Source organism: Candoia aspera, chromosome 2 (assembly GCF_035149785.1).
Source record: "Candoia aspera isolate rCanAsp1 chromosome 2, rCanAsp1.hap2, whole genome shotgun sequence".
NCBI lineage: Eukaryota > Metazoa > Chordata > Lepidosauria > Squamata > Boidae > Candoia > Candoia aspera.
Genome location: NC_086154.1, coordinates 250,824,552 through 250,844,710, shown reverse-complemented (window position 1 = coordinate 250,844,710; position 20,159 = coordinate 250,824,552).

Sequence of the window (20,159 nt, the reverse complement as noted above, 5' to 3'; positions counted from 1 at the left end):
GTCATCCCCCCTTTGTCCTGCATGCTTCCGTGCCGGTAGGTGAAGGGTTGCAGGGCCCCTGCTGGTGCCCCGGGCTTCGCCCATAATCGGTTTCTTTCTCCGGCCAGTGATTGCTGTCAGCTGGGCGATCTCCGTTGCGCTTTGCTGACAGCTTCAGGTGTGCCTCGTGATCCGCCCTGTCTTTGTCTTTCCTTCTTCCTCTTTTGTGTCCTGATGGCTGGGTCATCCGGCCGGGGTCATTCCCTTCTCCTCGGGGTCTGAGTCTGTTGTTGTGCATGCTTTGCTTATCTTAAATCCCTTCCTCTGCTTCCTAGGTATTGTCATGTGTGCCGTTGTGCTGATGCCTTCAGCTCAAAGGTACTCATGACATCATGCGACATGCTGGGCTTGAGGAATCCAAGGCTGGAGTTAAAATCACTGGAAGAAACATTAACAATCTCAGATATGCAGATGATACCACTTTGATGGCTGAAAGCGAAGAGGAACTGAGGAGCCTTATGGTGAAGGTGAAAGAAGAAAGTGCAAAAGCTGGCTTGCAAGCTAAACCTGAAAAAAACCAAGATTATGGCAACCAGCTTGATTGATAACTGGCAAATAGAGGGAGAAAATGTAGAAGCAGTGAAAGACTTTGTATTTCTAGGTGCGAAGATTACTGCAGATGCTGACTGCAGTCAGGAAATCAGAAGATGCTTAATCCTTGGGAGAAGAGCAATGACAAATCTCGATCAAATAGTTAAGAGCAGAGACATCACACTGACAACAAAGGCCCGCATAGTTAAAGCAATGGTGTTCCCCGTAGTAACATATGGCTGCGAGAGCTGGACCATAAGGAAGGCTGAGAGAAGGAAGATCGATGCTTTGGAACTGTGGTGTTGGAGGAAAATTCTGAGAGTGTCTTGGACTGCAAGAAGATCAAACTGGTCCATCCTCCAGGAAATAAAGCCAGACTGCTCACTTGAGGGAATGATATTAAAGGCAAAACTGAAATACTTTGGCCACATAATGAGAAGTCAGGACACCCTGGAGAAGATGCTGATGCTAGGGAGAGTGGAAGGTAAAAGGAAGAGGGGCCGACCAAGGGCAAGATGGATGATATTCTCGAGGTGATGGACTCATCCCTGGGGGAGCTGGGGGTGTTGACGACTGACAGAAAGTTCTGGCGTGGGCTGGTCCATGAAGTCATGAAGAGTTGGAAGCGACTAAACGAATAAACAACAACAAAATATTTCTTTGCTGCCTTCTAGTGGTTCTTTGGATTTTTGCACCATAAGGATTCATTCAAAGTTGTGCTAACTTGAAAGTTGTGTGCAACAATCTGTGTAGATGTAGAATGTGTAGCAAAACTAATCCTGACTGCCAGGCTCTTGTCTAGAGAATGACATGACGTCTGACGTTACAGAAGCGCACCTTCCTTGCCTAAGGCTTATTGGATAACTATATAATTACTTAATTAGGCAATTCCTCAGAATATATGTTTCCACATGGGAAGTTTTTGGCCTTTGAATGAATCAAGATTACTAGTATTAAAGATGCCACTCTGGAATCTATGTGGTTCTTGCTTTGGAGTTCGCCAGTTATATGGGACTTGGCAACAATCTTGAAAATTGTGGAAGTAAATTCCCAGCCAGACTCCTAGCAAGCCAATTAAGGCAAGGTCTCTGAAATGTTTCCCATGTCCCTCACCTGTGGGCTGGGTCACTTCTTCTTACATCCAGTGATCTCCTTCTCTGCCTGCTTCTCACAGTCTCTCACAGCATGATCTGGACACCCAAAAATAAGGACACCCCCATTCCATTCTGGTGATAAGCCAGAACAGAGGCTATAAGGACAGGATAGGGTCTGGCAAGTTCCATACCACTGTGTTCCTCTTGAGCAAAGTTTCTTCACCTAGAATCTGTTTTGGCTGGTCAAATGCTATGAGGTTGTCATTCAGGTCACCAACTGACCGTAAGGCACACAAGATGATCTAATCCTGTCTCAGCAATTATTTTTCCTAGAAGTCTTGTGATGAAAGCAAGTTGGGAGGTTTAAAGGGATTTGCTAGTGAGCCCAGACTTTACTAGTCCATCATTAGAGAGTTAGCCAGCATCTCTCAAAAGCTGAATTTACCCTGGAGATCTTTTATTACTGATTCCTACTGTATACTTATACTAGATAGCTGACAGAGTAGTGCTTCAGCTGAATTTCCTCACATTTGCAATCACTTTAGTCTTCCAATTTGAAACTGTTTGCAATTTTTACTCTCTGTTTTCTCATGACAATCTTGTAAAAGCTTCCAGGAGAACATCACTTCCTGGTGTAGCTTTGCCTTCTCACCGAGAGTTCCTCATGAGTTCTGCTGCTGTTGCTCAATCATATGTGAGAAGCCAAACTTGTCCCTAACTCAGATCTACCATGTGTCAATTTTTCAACCTCCTGCCTGGGGTTTTAGCTGTGATATCTTCCCTCCTTTGCCCTACACAATATTGCTGATGCCATGGCAATAGTGACATCACTTCCTAGCACTTCCTTGGGCGGGCAAATTGATGCTGGCTTTGAGATTCCATTAAAACATGGCCAAAGAGTGGCTGTGACGAAGTTTCAGAGCTTTACAGCCACCAATTCCTGGTGTATGTTGCACATTTTTAGGAACGTACCTTCTGAGAAAATAGAAAAAAAAAATAATTTGACTGGGCAGGAAGGAATGAAGTGAAAACCCCAATTCTGCAGAAGAGCTGGTTCCAGAACCAAATTGCATTCTCATCTTTTAAACTGTTTGCAACTAGCTTTATAATTAGGAGCAAAGTTATAAATGCCTTTTTAAAAAAATTAATGCACTGTTCTACCAGAAAGAGCATCTTCAGTTTTATGGGTGTCAGATACTTATATTAGTCAGGATCTCCTAAATTAATACAGAGAAATCTCATTCTCATCTATCAAAAGAACAGGCTGATTTCTCGCTAGAGCCATTAATGGAAATTTTTAGCCTAGTAATACTTGCCTAAATAAGGTTATAAATTCTTCTTGGTATCACATATTTTAGTTTTTAAAATTCTCCCAGTTCTACAAGTTTGTTTCATCTCAGTGAGAGTTTTCTGTGGCATCTACTTAACGCCATGGGATAGTTTGCCTACCTTTATTCTACTGTTAAATCATAAAGCAGAAGCTGATTCTTTTAAAACAGGCTGGGTTCACATACTGTGCCATAATGTGATTTATTTGGTTTTGGTTTCACAAGTTAGAATTTTTTTATTTCCTTACCAGGTTTGCTTCTGAGCTGGGATCGAAGAAACAGGCAGTTGCATGAAATTAAGTTCTTTATTCCTCCCCCAAGAGCAAAAGCAACGACAGCAAGCTGTTAGGTGGGCGATCACTCAGGACCCCCTCCTCACAGCACATTATACACATTCCCTTCAACTCCTCCTTTAGAATACCACCCCTATCTGTTACCCATACTCCACCTTAGCATCATTCCATATTAGGAACTTCCTTCCTTCCCGCCATCTTAACATCGCTCCATATAAGGAACTTCCTTCCATCCTTGCTAGGGCCCCTTGACGGTTGTTAAACAACCCCTTTCCTCTGGAGAAGCTGTCCTTGGAAGGTACACCTTATCTTGTTTCTATGGGCACAGCTATCTACCAAGGCCTGTTAGAAAGGACGAGTAAGGACGCCAACATAACTCTTCAAAGAAATAAAGCATGGTTTCAGAGCCATAATAGAAGTGCAAATGTTTCTAAAATATTAATACCAAATATAAAATATATTTGTATGTAAGTTCAATATATGTAAGATCTTCTATCACACATACTCTGTGAAGCTCACCGGTCATGGTTTACTCCCCAGCTACGGCTAACATTAATACAAGCTGGCCGGAGCCTTGGACAGGATCGCGCCGGTGCGACCTCTCTTGCCCCATTAAACCTGATACTCCCTGTGGTTTACAGAGGAGTTGAGGATTCTGAAGAAGGTTAAGAGACATCTAGAGCACCACTGGAGGAAGGTGAGGACCAAATCCCACCGAACTCAGGTTAGAGACGCTATTAAGGCCTACCTGGTGGCGATAAGAGCTGTGAAGCATCAATACTTCTCCGCTCTTATCGCGTCCACAGAATGCTGCCTGACGGCCCTGTTTAAGATCACTCAATCCCTTTTGGGGAAGGCGGACTCAGTGACCCACCTGCAGGGCCGTGCAGAGGAGTTTGCTGAGCACCTGCAGGATAAAATTGCTTGGATCTGGTCCAAGTTAGACTCTAAGCATGAGGCATGGTCTGGGGAGATACTGGGAGACCATACTTACCCAGTTATCTGGGAACAGTTTGATCCTGTTGGACCTGAGGAAGTGGACAGGATCCTAAGGACAGTAAATGCCACCAGTTGCCATCTAGATCCATACCCCTACTGGCTGGTAAAAGCAGCCCAGGGGGTGACATGTGGTTGGGTCCAGGCAATGGTCAATACATCCTTGAGAGAGGGGGTGTTTCCGGCTGCCTTTAAGGAGGCGTTGGCACACCCCCTCCTCAAGAAGCCATCTCTGGACCCTATTGTTCTGGAAAATTTTCATCCAGTCTCCTGCCTCCCCTTCTTGGGGAAAGTGGTTGAGAAAGTGGTGGCATTACAACTTCAGAGGATTCTGGATGAAATGGATTATCTAGACCCCTTTCAGTCAGGTTTCAGGCCTGGATATGGGACAGAAATGGCATTGGTCGCACTTATGGATGACCTCTGGCAGGAGCGGGATGGGGGCAGTGCATCCATCCTTGCTCTTCTTGACCTGTCAGCAGCTTTTGATACCATCGACCATGGTATCCTTTTGGGTCGGCTCAGGGAGTTGTGGGTGGGTGGCGTAGTTTTGTGCTGGTTCACCTCCTTCCTCCAGGGCCAGTCCCAATTGGTGGTTATAGGGAGCAAGAGATCCGGTCCATGGCCCCTCCTTTGTGAGGTGCTGCAGGGTTCGGTTCTCTCTCCACTCCTCTTCTATATCTGTATGAAACCACTGGTGAGATCATCCATCACCACGGGATGAGGTATCATCAATATGCTGACAATACTCATTTATACATCTCCATCCCGGGTGAGGTAAGTGATGCCGTGACTGCCCTTTCTTGGTGTCTGGGGGCTGTGGGGTTCTGGATGGGGAACAACAGGCTTCAGCTGAACCTTGGTAAGACAGCGTGGCTGTGGGTTAATGGCTCTTCCATATCTGGGACTTTGTCATCTTTGGTTCTGGATGGAGTTGCATTGCCCCAGACAGACCCGGTGTGTAACTTGTGGGTCCTCCTGGACTCATGGTTCCTGCTTGAAGAGGTCAGCCATGGCCAGGAGGGCCTTTGCACAGCTTCATGTTGTGCGCCAGTTACACCCTTTCCTGGATCGGGAAGCCCTTCAAACAGTCACTCATGCCCTTGTTATCTCCCACATAGACTACTGCAATGTGCTTTACATGGGGCTACCCTTGAAGAGTATCCGGAGGCTACAGCTGGTCCAGAATGCAGCCATGTAGGTTATTTTTGGTGCTCCTAGATCAGCACACATAACACCTCTACTACACAAGCTGCACTGGATACCAGTCTGCTTCCAGGTCCAATTCAAGGTGTTGGTTATCACCTTTAAAGCCATTCATGGCATGGGGCCAGGTTACCTGAGGGACCGTCTCTTCCCCATTACATCAACTGGTCCCACCCAATCATGCAGAGAGGGCATGTTGCAGACCCCATCCATGAGAGAGTGTTGATTGGTGGGGTCCAAGAAGTAGGCCTTCTCTGCAGTAGCTCCCACCGTGTGGAACACGCTGCCCCCAGAGGTGAGACTGCCCCATTCCTCCTAGCCTTCCAGAGGAACCTGAAGACCTGGCTCTGTCACCTTGCTAGGGGCAGAGAAGGGAGTAGCTCCACGTGGGGATGGCTGGCACCTTAGAGCGCTCCTCACTCACGTGGACTGAATTAGATCTTGCCACTTGGATTTTACTCTTTTTTTATATCTATTTATTGATGGTATTTATATTTTTATATATTGTGTTTGTATTCTATATTTACTGTTTCAATTGACTACCTTTGTTGTAAACCACCCAGAGTCCCTCTTATGGGAGGAGATGGGCAGTGACAAATTTGATAAATAAATAAATATTAGATCCAGGATAGTGTGCAGCACTCTTCAAGTTATTAATGCAATTTCTTCCTACTTCTAAATGTAACTTGAAACTCTGTTCAGACAACACACTTATCTAGTCCTAGCAGAAACTAACAGATTCAAATTACATGCTACACTTGCTTAGGATTTATTTTAGGATTTGTGTGTATGTGTCTTAGTATGTTGTCAGATCCCAGCCCATCTGCTTATGGTTCAGTGCATTGTGCAAAACAGCAGCATTGGCAGAGAGGGAGATCAGAATTTCTCTTCCAAGGGAGAAACCATCTTGTGTATACAACACTAACCTTGTTGGCATTCAGCCATTGACCTGATAGCTATCATCTAGTCCTCTCTTTCAAGGCCAAGCACAGATTAAAGTTAAGTCTTGCCAAAGGAATCAAAAAGGGCTATAAAATCACCTCTCTTAAAATAATCACTAATATTATTTCCAAAGAACTTCCAGCTTCTTAATGTTGAACCAAAAGTTTTTTAAAGTTAACCATTAGAGGGCAGAAGAGACCACAGAAAGGTTTCTACACAGGCTTAAAAATCAGGGAGAATTTGGCATGTTAATTTAACCAGCTGCAACAATTTCTTTGGAATTGTGGAATTGGATGGGGCCTTTAAGTCCAACCTCTTATTTAGTGCAGGAATCCAAATTAAAGTGTCCCCAAGGTTGTGTTCATCCTCTGCTTGAATGCATTCAGTGAAAAAGAGCCCCCCCCACCCCCTCTGGTCTTACTGTTAGGAGGTTTTTTCAGACAAATCTTCCTTCCCATTACTTAAATCCATTATTTTGTGTCCCAACTCTGAAACAACAGCAGACAGGTACTGATCTTCTACAAGACCACCTTTCAAGTATTTGAAGAGCGCTATCTTGCCCTACTTCCTCCATCATGTTTTCTCAAACCCAAACCCAAAGCTTGTTCAACGTTTCTTCATGGGCTTAGTTTCTTTCCCCAACTCTGCCTGCAGGGATTCCTCCAATGCAAAGAGGAATCTGTGAGTTTGAAGCTGAAACTCCATCCCTAATCCAGAAGAGGGTGAATGCAGGTAGTTATTGAGCAGAAGAATAATTCAGAGGCTATTCTTGCATAAGAGGCTGGTTAATCTATTTACCATTCCCTCATCAAATGCTACAGTAACATAGGCAGGTTAAGTTAATTTGGTATCTCTAGGACAGCCCAGACGGGACGCAGTGGCGCTGCAGGTTAAACCGCTGAGCTGTCGATCGGAAGGTCGGCGGTTCGAAACCGCGCGGCGGGGTGAGCTCCCGTTGCTTGTCCCAGCTCCTGCTCACCTAGCAGTCCAAAAACATGCCAATGTGAGTAGATCAATAGGTACCGCTTCGGCGGGAAGGTAACGGCGTTCCGAGTCGTCATGCTGGCCACATGACCCGGAAGTGTCTATGACAACGCCGGCTCCAAGGCTTAGAAACGGAGATGAGCACCGCCCCCTAGAGTCGGATTCGACTGGACTTTACGTCAAGGGAAACCTTTACCTTTACCTTAGGACAGCCCAAAATAAAGCACCTCATTAAGAATGCCTAACCAAGAGAGCCAGTTTGGTGTAGTGGTTAAGGCACCAGGCTAGAAACTGGGAGATCATGAGTTCTAATCCTACCTTAGGCACAAAGCCAGCTGGGTGACCTTGGGCCAGTTGCTCCCTCTCAATCCTAGGAAGGAGGTAGCGGCAAACCACTTCCGAATAACCTTGCCAAGAAAACTGTGGGGACTTGCAGGAGTCAAGACCGACTTGAAGGAGCAATTGCAAAATCAACCAAAAACAAATATAGGATCTTTGCTACTACAAGATGCATTGAGAGGTGTTAGGCGTAATGGGTTTTTAAAAGTTGTAGGAAAAAAAATCCCATGAGTCTATGATCTATGAACCTGCATAAATCAGTTAATTAATTAATTGTCCCCAGATCCAGTAAGGTGGAGCCCGCAGCCTTTATTGCTAATGGCCAATTCCCTTTCTCTTCTGTAGAACATTTCACCGTGAAGCTTTTAACAGAAATTCTCCTAATACCTTTATCTTCCCCATTGCATGGATGGATGGAATCACTGAGTTGGCAAGGACCAAAGGAGACGGTGTTCATTTCCCTGCTCTTAAAAAGAACCAACTGACATCAGTTTGCTGCCCGCTTACACAGTCCATTTCCTGGTGTCAATTTTTTTTTTATGAACTTCTCTGTATTGTTTCCATTCTGTTTTTTTTTTCCTGATATGGTGACCCACACTGGAAAATTCCCACTTATCCAAAAGCTGAGTTGAGCAATCCCATTACCTTCCATTAAGTTGTCTCGCTTGAACTGCTTCCCTTTAATGCAATCCAGAATGGCAATTCCTGCATGTGTGTGCTTTCCTGTTTCATAACCTCGTGTTGCTTATTCCTATTTCCCTTGTGGGCCCCAGTATGCTGAACTCTAGCCAGCCTCTGCCCCCTTCCTCAGCTACCTCCATCCCATACGATATTAAAGAAAGCTGGCTCTTAGACAGTTGGATCTCATACTTGAGTTTTCCATTGTAGTTTTAAAAGCTGAACGCTGGCTCCTTGAGAGCAAAATTTCCTCCAGAAAGTTGCATAACTTTCAACAACATAAATTTCAATTGCACAAAACCCAGCATAGTCCGTATTGTAAATATGATACAGAATAGAAAATTGTCCTTGTATAATAATCAGTTTGGGTCAACAGCATTATTTTTGGACAGATACAAGGATAGGTTTGTTTTTTAGGTGGGAAGGATTAGATATTATGTCCATATTGGGTTCCTGTACTTATTATGACATAATTCCTTCTGGGCCCAATCCATTTTGCATGAGCGAAAGTAGAGAAAAGATGCTGTAATTCCACAGTTGCTCAGAGAAAATAGACAGCAACAGCTGGAATTAGTTTTGCAAAATAATTCCTGAGACTGAACAGGGCTAAACTTTTTGCCCCTCTTTGGGAGGGTCCATTCATTGGGGCTAAGAGAACATTTTCAGAAAAAAAAAACCTATACAACATAATTTTATTTAGCTTTTTTGCCTTTCCTGATCAGGGGACTAAACTGAAGCACATAGCCGTGTGGTTAAAAAAAGAATCCAGCTGAGTAAATAATAGGAGTAGGCATTTTTCTCTTCTCAATATGCTTGGAAAATATTATGTACTACCAGTTTTCTGAGCTACAATTAACGCAAAATTAATTTGTCTTATGGGACAATTGCTATATACCATCTGGTGAATGATTTGTAAGAAAACGAAGAGATGTTTAATGCACGGTGCCGTGAAATCAGCAACAGAGACAAGAATGAAATATTCCCTTTCTCCAGGGCCGGAAAAGGGAATGTATTGGAAATCTCAGCTGACACCAAACACAGTGGTACTATGCAAGCAAGCGTTATCCTGAATGCTGACGTGGCCTGTAGTCTCTTGTCTGATTTTCTAACCAACACATTCAGCTGCATTTCACCACCTCCATTGTCTTGTTTCTTGAGAGGTGAATGGTGTTCAGCAAGGGCATCCAGAATAGATGTTGGCCCAGCAAGGGGATCCAGAATGAAATATTGCCCAGAGCAGTGTTTCCCAAGCTTGGCCTTTTAAGATGTGTGGACTTCAACTCCCAAAATTCTGGAAATTGAACTCCACACATCTTCAAGCTGCCAAGGTTGAGAAACACTGGTCTGGAACAGGAGGTCACTAGGGGTTCCCTGGGAGATCACAATTTATTTAAAACATTATTTCAAATTCCGGCAACTTCACATTAAAGAAGTAAGTTTCATTCTTTATTTTTAGTTTAAGAACACTGTTAATGCATACATACAGGCCTACCCATGAAACGAATATAATAATTTTGTAACTTGTGGCCTATATTTGAGCCTGAATGTGCAGGGTTTCCCTGAGGCCTGAAAAATATTTCAGAGGTTCCTCCAGGGTCAAAAGGTTGAGAAAGGCTGGTCTAGAATGATGCACTGTCTAGAATACAGGATAGGCAACCTCAGGTTCCAGAGCCAAATGCAACCCGTGAGTTCCCTTTTTGTGATTCTCAGAGCCATCTCTGACAATGACACTGGAATACACAGTCCCAGCTAGGGAAACAGAGGAAAACTTCTGTGTAAGTTCTTGAATACTGTAAGTATAAATGTAAAGATGAGTTGAGCTCAACTCTTGGGAACTACATCATGCCTTTTTCTTGACAGTGGTATGAAAGTGGTCTGCCATTGCTTCTATTGTTTTTCATTTTCCAACAGACCTGGAGATAAATGATTAATCCAAGCACTAACCAAGGCTGATCCTCCTTAGCTTCCAAGGACAGTCAAAGTTGGTGAGGCACTGCCACCTGCAGAGACATCAAACAATAACAATAAAAACAAACACATTCCACCTATGCCCTAGCGCTGTGTATATGTGTGATGTGGTCCATCTATATTGTGGACTTTTTTCTACCCAAAAAGTCAAATATGGCCCTTGCCTACTCTTGGTTAAGAACAATCTGCTTTTTCCACAGTCTAGCAGGACCAAAGGACAGGAGAAAGAATCACTGTTCAACTCCTCATAGAACCCTTAGAAGTTGTCTATCAGTCTGGGCAACCTACGTTGCTCCAGTTGTTGGACTCTGATATCCTTCAGCATCAATCATTTCCAATTATTATTGGTGATGGGAGTTGTAATCTAGTTAAATCCTGAAGATCACAAGTTCCAAAGTTATCATAGAGACCTCTACCATTTATAAATGGAGATGGACCTAGAGCACATTATGCAAGTCATCTAAAAGATTGAAAATGGGATTTAATCAGTGGGAAGCCTTTACCTACTTAGCAGCTGGCCAACTGTGGCTACTTTTTGTATGGCCTGTCCCCTTTGCATTGTCAAAATGAAATTTGTTAAGGCGTGTTTACAGCATAATTCTCTATTTGGCATGTCAATGTTTGCTCAACCTCTGTTCCCCTTTCCAGGACCCAACAGGAAAGGTGAAAAATAGACTGCCATACAGGCCTTGCAACTATATGGCCTTTGGATTGTTAAGATTGTTTTGTTCCTTCTTAATTTTGGATTACTGGAGTGAAGCTGTTAGGCCCCAATGCTTACAAATGGAATGAGGGCCAGCAGGCTTGGTCACTTGCTCACCTTCTACCAAAAGTCTGATTCTTTCACCTAGTCCCTATAAAAGTTGCTTTGTATGTGGTTTTTCCTACACACTAACCCTGCTATGCTTAATGGGGTCAAGTGGGAGAGGGTAAACATATTCAAGCACTGGCGTTTGAGGAGGAGGTTGTAGCACAAAACAGTTCCAGAGTCATTTGGGGCTAAACTAACTGTCCCTGGTCTCGTCTGAATATGGATGAAATGGTCAAAAGGAACAAAAGGGGATCTGAATTGATATTAGGGCTCCCCAGGAGTATGTTAAAGTAGCATGATCTTCTCCTGGTCTCGCATGATCACCTTCCAGAAGTGTCACATAATGCTGAGAAAATGTGTCTTTGGTTTACCATGATCCCGACAGGTGCTACACACAGGCACACCCAAATATGCTCTTAATCACTTTTGCCTTTGAATCTGGATGACTGTAGGTAACCCAGTAAGCAAAAAAGGTAGAGAAGGGAACATTGTAGAAAAGCATAAAGTATAGAAACAGATCCTTTAGTAAAATAGGAAGTAAACTTAGTGAAGATAAATGGTTTAGGGAAAAGCCAGAAGGGTTGATAGGCTGGGCACAAAGTTCCTGGCAGGATTGAATTATGAGTTACATTTATGCCTTTCAATAAATCAGAAATGTTCTATTGTTGCTTTAAAGAAAGTTGGGGAAATCACTTGGTTGCTAGCCTTTTTTAAATGAACAGAACTTTATTTGCAGAATTTTTATCCTCTATGTAGGAAAATTAAATGCTTAGATTAAATAATAATATCTGTGAATAGTACAGAATGTTTGATGTTAGTGAGAGAACTGACTTCACACAACTTTACTCAAGAAAGCAAGACTTGTGGTCAGGATTTTTGTATTACAGATGTAAGGTGTCTGGTATTTTACTAATAAAGAATTTTTAATTACATTGGTAATGTTGGCATAATGGTAACTATATTGTTCCATATGGTAAACAAATTTTATATTTGTAAAAATCTATGATAGTGATGCAAGGTCGATGGCTCAGTTACAGTAGTGATGGGTGTGTCATGGGAAGACCTGAAGGACCAGATTATCATGGAGAAAATCTATCTAGGTGGTCAACACTGACTTGACGGCACATCATCAATCATGATGGTGATTAAAGGCATTCAGTAATATGCACATTGCAGGTTGGTTATAGTTTTCTTTGGTAATGAAATTATCTGAAACCTAGAAAAATAAATGCAGATGCCATCTCCTTCTGCTGTTAGCACAAAGAGGAGCCTTGGCATGACCTCAAAGAAAGTGGGGGTGCTCTAAGAACTTTCTTTCTCAGTTCACACACAGACATAATCCAGGAAGGAGCTGAGTGAACTTCTCAGGATTCTTAATTGTGATCTCTAGCCCTGATATGCCTGGCATGGTGGGAGGGAGGGAGGGATGGAGGGAGGAATTTGAATGTATTGGAGAAAAAATTCATAGATCTTAAACTCACAATCAAACAGTATCAACCGTTTAAAAAAATCTTACAAAAATAAATTTGGATAATATATAAGATATTTGGAATAAGGAATGGGAGTGTCTTATATGACAAAGCTGATAGTCTGGAGTTTTAAAAAATGATAAGTATGTTTCTTATAACTAATTAACTTGGTTAATTCAACAACAACAGCAAACAATTCTTTGTGTATATAGGACTTCCCAACAGATGTTTGAAAGAAGGTTGGAAATATAATAAAATTGAATTGGGTTCTTGGGAGGAAGTTCAGGTTTAAAGATGTTAAGGCACCATTAAATTATATCCCCCAAATCTGTCATCCATTTTCATATGAAGAGCTTTGGATATATTGTGCTGGGGCTGTAGCAAAAATGGTGATGATCAGCAGTGATGATATATTCTTGGAAGGATGTGTGAGTGCCAGAGTCTGAGGTTTGGCTTAATGAAATTTGTCAGTTCTCAGTCTTTCAGTTGGCTCTTGATCAATTGAAAGGATAGTTCAGATAATACAATTCCATGAGGTCAAAGCTCATTTTGTTGCTTAAAAAGTGAAGTCTATTAATTTGCATAAAGATGTCATTGTCTACTTATTTGATAATATAAAAATAAAGCTTTATTATTTTTTGTATTTTTTCCTTTCTCATTCTACTTTCCACATTAGTTTGTCTCCTTTTTCTAGACACACCGATAATCTGTCAGTCAGGTTTGAACTGGTGGAATGGCATTTATACATTTCATATCTTTTGTGTGTGTGTGTGTGTTCTCCTTTGCCATTTGGAGAAAACTGATACGCTTATTTTTTAAAAAGAGAAAACTGCAGAGACATGTAGAAGTTGAGCTCAACTTGAAGATTTACCTTTTTACCATTAGAAATGGTCACCTCCGTTTTTGATGGGGCACCCTTGTACATCTGCTGTTGACTCATGGAGGTAGTGGCCCTCTGGATTAGTTGTGTCATGCAAACCCAAATACTGATCAGTTGAGACAAATCATATTGCTAGACATGTGCCATTTCTCTGTGCTGGCCAAGCTAAAGCACAACCAATGTTAATTTTTAGCCTTAGTTTAAGCTGAAGAGTAAAGATAAAAGACTTCATTGAGTTGAGTTCAATTGCTGGCAGTTACAGGTATGTGCATACACGTTGATTTCTTGGCACCAGCATGGAACCTGTTTCCCATTACCTTTTGCCAGAACGTATTTCCAACTTTCCAATCTAGCCTACATCCCAGGAGTTCCTTGGTGGTCTCCCACCCAAGTAGTAACCAGATCTAGCCCTGTTTAGCTGTTTCAGGATTGGCCAACCTTAGCTAAGTGTTGCCCTCTGCTGTCTTGATGCTGGAAATGTTTTCAATGCAATGAGGTCAAAAAGGTATGATCTTTGAAAATGTGGAAACTGCTGCTCTTTTACAACTAAAGAATTGATCAGTCCTCTAGCATCTAACCTGCCGTGTTCAGGACAGACTGTCAAATCAGAAGGCAGGATTGTTTTAGCAATAAGGCTTGCAATAATGTCTGCATTTGCTCTCAGCACTTGTTCTGGGCTCCAACATGGTTTTACATACTAGAAAGGCCAGCCTGGGGGAGACCAGAGAGTGACTGGGACTTTCATTGCTGAATAGGTATTCAAACCCAGTCCAAGCTCTAGAATCAAATGTCACAATGGCTGGATTTCTACAACATACTTAACTGGGACAAGGGTGGGAGCAGTGTGTTCTGAGAACACATTCATCCACTTGATCCTTGGGCATGACAGGGCATTAGTGGGTGTCTTCTTAAGCATACTGTGTGACCATGCAGGTGACCCTGTTTGCAATTACATTAAAAAAAACAAACATAGGTCCATGATCCAGATTTTTCTGAAATTTCCTTTTTGGGGCTTATAAAGATGGGGTGAAAGCTTCCATTTATACCCATCAAGGCTTTTAAAGAACTAGAGTAAAAAATCCTACCCATACAGGGAAGTTAAAACTTCAAAACCCTCTCTGGGCGAATTTTAGGTTAGAGTATCCCCGACACATTAACTTCTGTCCTAGTTAAACATGCCATCTCCATAGGTCTTTGAGAAGTGAGTACTGGAGAGGAAGATGTAAACCCTGCCCCATACACGCTGGTTCCAGGGCCTATATTTGTTTTAGGAGGTCCATCACAGGCAACATAGGCAACTGTAAGAAGTGCTCAGGAGATGGCAGCAAGTGATCAACCTTACATGGGCTCAGAAGCTAAGCAGGATCAGTCCTGGTTGGTATTTGGATGGGAGACTGCCAGATAATACTATGGTTGTAGGTTTGTCTGGGAAGTCAAAAAACATCTTGCAAAAAGGAATTTGCAAACTACTCCCATCTTGTTTGTTGTTTATTCGTTTAGTCGCTTCCGACTCTTCGTGACTTCATGGACCAGCCCACGCCAGAGCTTCCTGTCGGTCGTCAACACCCCCAGCTCCCACAGGGACGAGTCTGTCGCCTCTAGAATATCATCCATCCATCTTGCCCTTGGTCGGCCCCTCTTCCTTTTGCCCTCCACTCTCCCTAGCATCAGCATCTTCTCCAGGGTGTCCTGTCTTCTCATGATGTGGCCAAAGTATTTCAGTTTTGCCTTTAATATCATTCCCTCAAGTGAGCAGTCTGGCTTTATTTCCTGGAGGATGGACTGGTTTGATCTTCTTGCAGTCCAAGGCGCACTCAGAATTTTCCTCCAACACCACAGTTCCAAAGCATCTATCTTCCTTCTCTCAGCCTTCCTTATGGTCCAGCTCTCGCAGCCATATGTTACTACTCCCATCTTGTTGCTCTGATAATTGCTTAGTTGACTTCCTGCACCATCATAGTAATAGCTGCCTCTTCTGACTTGCTTCTCTCTAGCTGGGTTTTTGCATCACACTAAGCTATGGTTTGTTTCAACAGTGATTTGTTGAACAAACCATGAGCTGTGCTTGACCACACCGATTATGTTTAACAGAACTGCGCTTTACTAAATTTGTCTCAGTTCACACAGCACACTAAATGATAAACTAAACTGGAAAACCACTCACATAAGGGTGAATATGTTTCATTAGGAAGACATTACTGAACTAGTCTTTTGGCCAATAGGATCTACATTTATTTTAAATAAAACTCAGAAGTCCATGCTCATCCCAAGATTTTTTTTTGCATTAAAATATACTACTTTTTCCTCAAACCAGGCAATATCACTTCTAGATCCACCATCTGCAGATCCCTCCCCAAAACACTGTTAAAATCTTGTAAGATTTGGGGCAATATCACCAATATTTCAGGAGTTTTGCTAATCTCTTGAAATTTCATTTTTACAAATTATTTTAATTTCATTTGGAGGGTCTGTGTGCCAGTTTGCAGGGAAAGCAGATAGCTCTGCACTAAGCATTCCCTCACAACAATCAAATTTTGCAGAAAAGCAGATTATCATCAATATTAAGTACTGTGGTTATCATGAGTGTAGAATCCTTGATGAACTCTTGAAAATCTGCCAGAGATTGCTTGTTGCATCTTCACTTTGCTTTTGTTGATGCCTGCATTAAGGGAAGAGCATGGACTTGAATCCATTCAATCAAATACAGAAAATACAGAAGATAACTTCAGCCAGCAGAAGTAATTCTGTCATGGTAAGATTCAAGATCCAAACCTCACTCAGCAGAATTAACCAGAGAGTTTCAGAGTAGCTGGCCTGATTTAGCACCTATTTAGCAACTGAAATAACACATCGCTATCTCAAGCAGAGTCTCACAGCCCCCTGCAATACTATAAGCCAGAATTGTTTTGATTACAGTGGGGAAGAACTATGATGAATAAATAAAATCTTGGGTGTGGCCCCAGAGAATTCCAGATGTTGCTGTTGAACTGTAACTTGTAATGCACAAGAAAGCAAAACATTACTAACTACATTACTAAAAAGTGGAGGGAAAAGTAAATTAACAGTGCTTAATTTTAATTGACTGGAAACAGAAATGTAATCCATCCAGATTGCATGTTTGCATTGGCTGCTTCCTTGACTATCCGTCAAAGGACAATGCAGCTTAATTGGCAGGAATATATTCACAACAGAGAGGCAGGTCCAGAAATCAATCCTCTTTCTCTTTCCTGCAGAAATCTGGCTTGGAGATCCACACATAGGGACAGACTGCTCAGAAGCATTAAAAAGATGGAGAGGTTGAAGGACAAGATGCAGATGTAAATTGGAGAAATGCTCCATGAGAGAATCAGCGTAGTTTTTCTTCCCTCCCTACCATGGCTTCCACAAGTTAAATCGATGCTCAGAAGGAAAGATGGTTACCAGAGCGGAACCGGTCTTCACTTAATCACATGATTTTATACACATTCATAAGAATGACCCATCCTTGGGCTGAAATGACAGCTCTCTTCCAATAATGCCTAAGTGGGTTCCCACCCCAAAGACATTGTCACAAGGTATCTAAAGAGATGGGGAAAAAAATTCAAAGTAGATGCAAAACAGTATGGCAGAAATTGCAGGCATTTCCTCATTTCACTTTGAAATTCAGCTCAAATTTTTACCTTATCTGAAGTTTAGGACACGTACATCAGGTGCAATTTGATCAGCAGTTATAACATGGCCCTGCAGCACGTAAAGGCTTTCTGACGGTGACGTACTTTGCTTCTCACTGATTGCATAATGAACATATTCACCAAAGGGGAGAAGGGGGTAACTTCTTAGATTGGCGTTTCTCAACCTTGGCAACTTTAAGATGTGTGGACTTCAACGCCCAGAATTTCCCAGGTGGCACGTTAGCTGGGGAATTCTGGGAGTTGAAGTCCACACAGCTTAAAGTTGCCAAAGTTCAGAAACACTGTCTTAGATTCTTTAAAATCAAGGTTTCCTTTAATAGAATATTAGGGCTCTCCCTAGTGGACATGCTGTAATCATCCCAGCATCCTCTGCTAAACTCTTTCATGGTAACCTGTTCATGGTTCATTGCAGGGTTACCAGATCTGGTCTGCAAAAATTGGAACAAACAGTGGATGGCAGCAAAGAGGCAGAAAACATTTTTTCTGCCATCTAAAGGTTGGTGTGGTTTTTGCAGCCCAGATCTGGCAGCTCCACTGAAGAGTGTGAGGTTTTAGGACATTATCTAATGTGGTGCCTTCCCACTCCCAAGCAATTCCCATAATTTCTGTGATTCAGTGTGATTTGTGGACCAAGATTAAGTTTGCGTATTCTGTTACATCATAGGAATGTTTTAGGCATGGTGGCTTACTAAATTAACCAGAATTGGCTGGGTTTGCTCAGTACATGACACCATAAACCATGGTTTATCAACCAAATGGCTTTGTTCACACAAAGCATAAGCCAGACAAAAACATGTCAAGCTTAATGTGATGCATACATTCAGCCTTAATTTTCTAATTATTATTACTTAGATTTCAAGGCCCCCCAACTCCAAAAAGAGTCTGGGTAGCTTACAGTATTTTTTTAAAAAATTATAATTTATAATGTATATTTAAAAGGAACATGACTGTCCAGAAAAACCTCATAAACAACATCCAGAAAAAAATTGACAGGAGCTCCACAAACACCCTAACCACAAGGCTGGGAATGGAGCCAGGTCTTAAGAGGCTTCTGGAACAATTAACCACAAATTTGGTTTATAATGTGACTGAAACTTAAAAGGTGCAAATCACCAATTCACATTTCAGATGCTTCACCTTAATTTATCTTCTGCATAATTAGCAAGAAGCTAGCATTGGCATCCAAACGAGGCAGGGCCTTTTTTAAGGCTGTGAAAGACCCATAGCAATGTGCTCATCTGAACATTCCCGCTCCTTCCCCACTTTCTGTTCTTGGCATCCTACATCGACGGAAACTATTTCTAAATTACTTTATCCACTGACCTCAGTAGTTCACAACTGGTAGTATCTGGGGAAAGCTGAAATACTGGTTAATGTTGCTCCCTGCAGTGAAAAAGATTGGTCACTGGATCATTAGAAATACTAAATGATATTTTGGATGGGGGCCCCTTCAGGTGTGAGACCTAAAGCAATTGTGTTCACTGTCTACACTTTTAAAAGCGTTCTGGGAGAAGGAGAAACATACAAAGATCATTAGGATTTGTCCCCATGCACACTTGGAGTATCAGGTGAATGATGAACATCCAGGGCCAGACCCAGCATTATGGATTTTTCCATGCCATTCTTACCCCACTGGGAGGGAAGGACACAAGAGACACCATTGTTCAAAGTGACACAGCCACATGATCCAAAAACCTGACTCAGTAGGTGAGATCACATCCCACAGAAGTGGTTACCCATGTGAATGGAACCTATGACTCAGGTGTGAGATTTATGTATGTACTTATTGCAGCTGCATATCCATCATCCTCAGCCCCCACTTACCATTACAAGAAACTTTGAGGTACCGTAGCTTAGGTTGAAAGAAAGTGATGGGCTAAAAGTCAACTAGAGAGGATTTGAACTTTCTTCTAACTCTCTAAGCACCCCCACAGCACACTTTAGGCCTTGTGTTTTGGAAGTGTGAGAGAAGATGTCTTAGAAACAAGAGATCTGCCTGCATCCAATAAAGTCATTACTAAAGGACATCACTGAAAGGCTGGGGGTGTGTGAGAAAGAAGTAGATTGTGACTCACTAACTACACTGAAGGTCTATTTCACACAGCACTGTTTATCCAGCTTCATTTTAGAAACATATCCTGCTTGAGTTGAAACTCAAAGCAGCTTATAGCAGTATGTCTGTTTATATGCATATATGCAATAAAATCAAATCCATAAATTACACTAATGGTTTAGGACTCCAACAAAAGTGATAATGTCTTCAAAAATCAACAGAAAAAATAGTGACTCAGAAATCCTCAAGAGAACCAAAATAAAGGCCTGAGCAAAAGCAAACAGAGGGAAAATATTTTCAACTAAGGGCTTTCTTAGATAGTCAGCCTGGCTTTGGCCAATATCTAAACCAGAGGTTCTCAACCAGGTTTCCATGGGTCCCCAGGGTTCCACGAGAGGTCACTAGGGGTTCCCTGGGAGATCACAATTTGTTAAAAAAAAAAATCAAGTTAAGCAACTTAACATTAAAGAGGTAAGTTTCATTCTTTATTTTTAGTTTAAGAACACTGTTAATGCATATATACAGGCCTACACATGAAACAAATATAATAATTTTGTGACTTCTGGCCTATCTTTGAGCCTGACTGTGCAGGAATTCCCTGAGGCCTGAAAAATATTTCAGGGGTTCCTCCAGGGTCAGAAGGTTGAGAAAGGCTGATCTAAACCATAACTTAGCCTTCAACAACTTGGTGCTCTCCAGATGTGTTTCCATAAACCATAGCCATCTTCATCTTACTTTTTTTTTTCTGATCTGGAAAGGGAGAGACTGGGGAAAGCTGTTAAATATTAAAAATATACTGTACTCAACAGTTTATACTGTTCACATAAGTTCAACATAATATGACAACAATAAACAACTGTTAAAGCTTCACCCAATG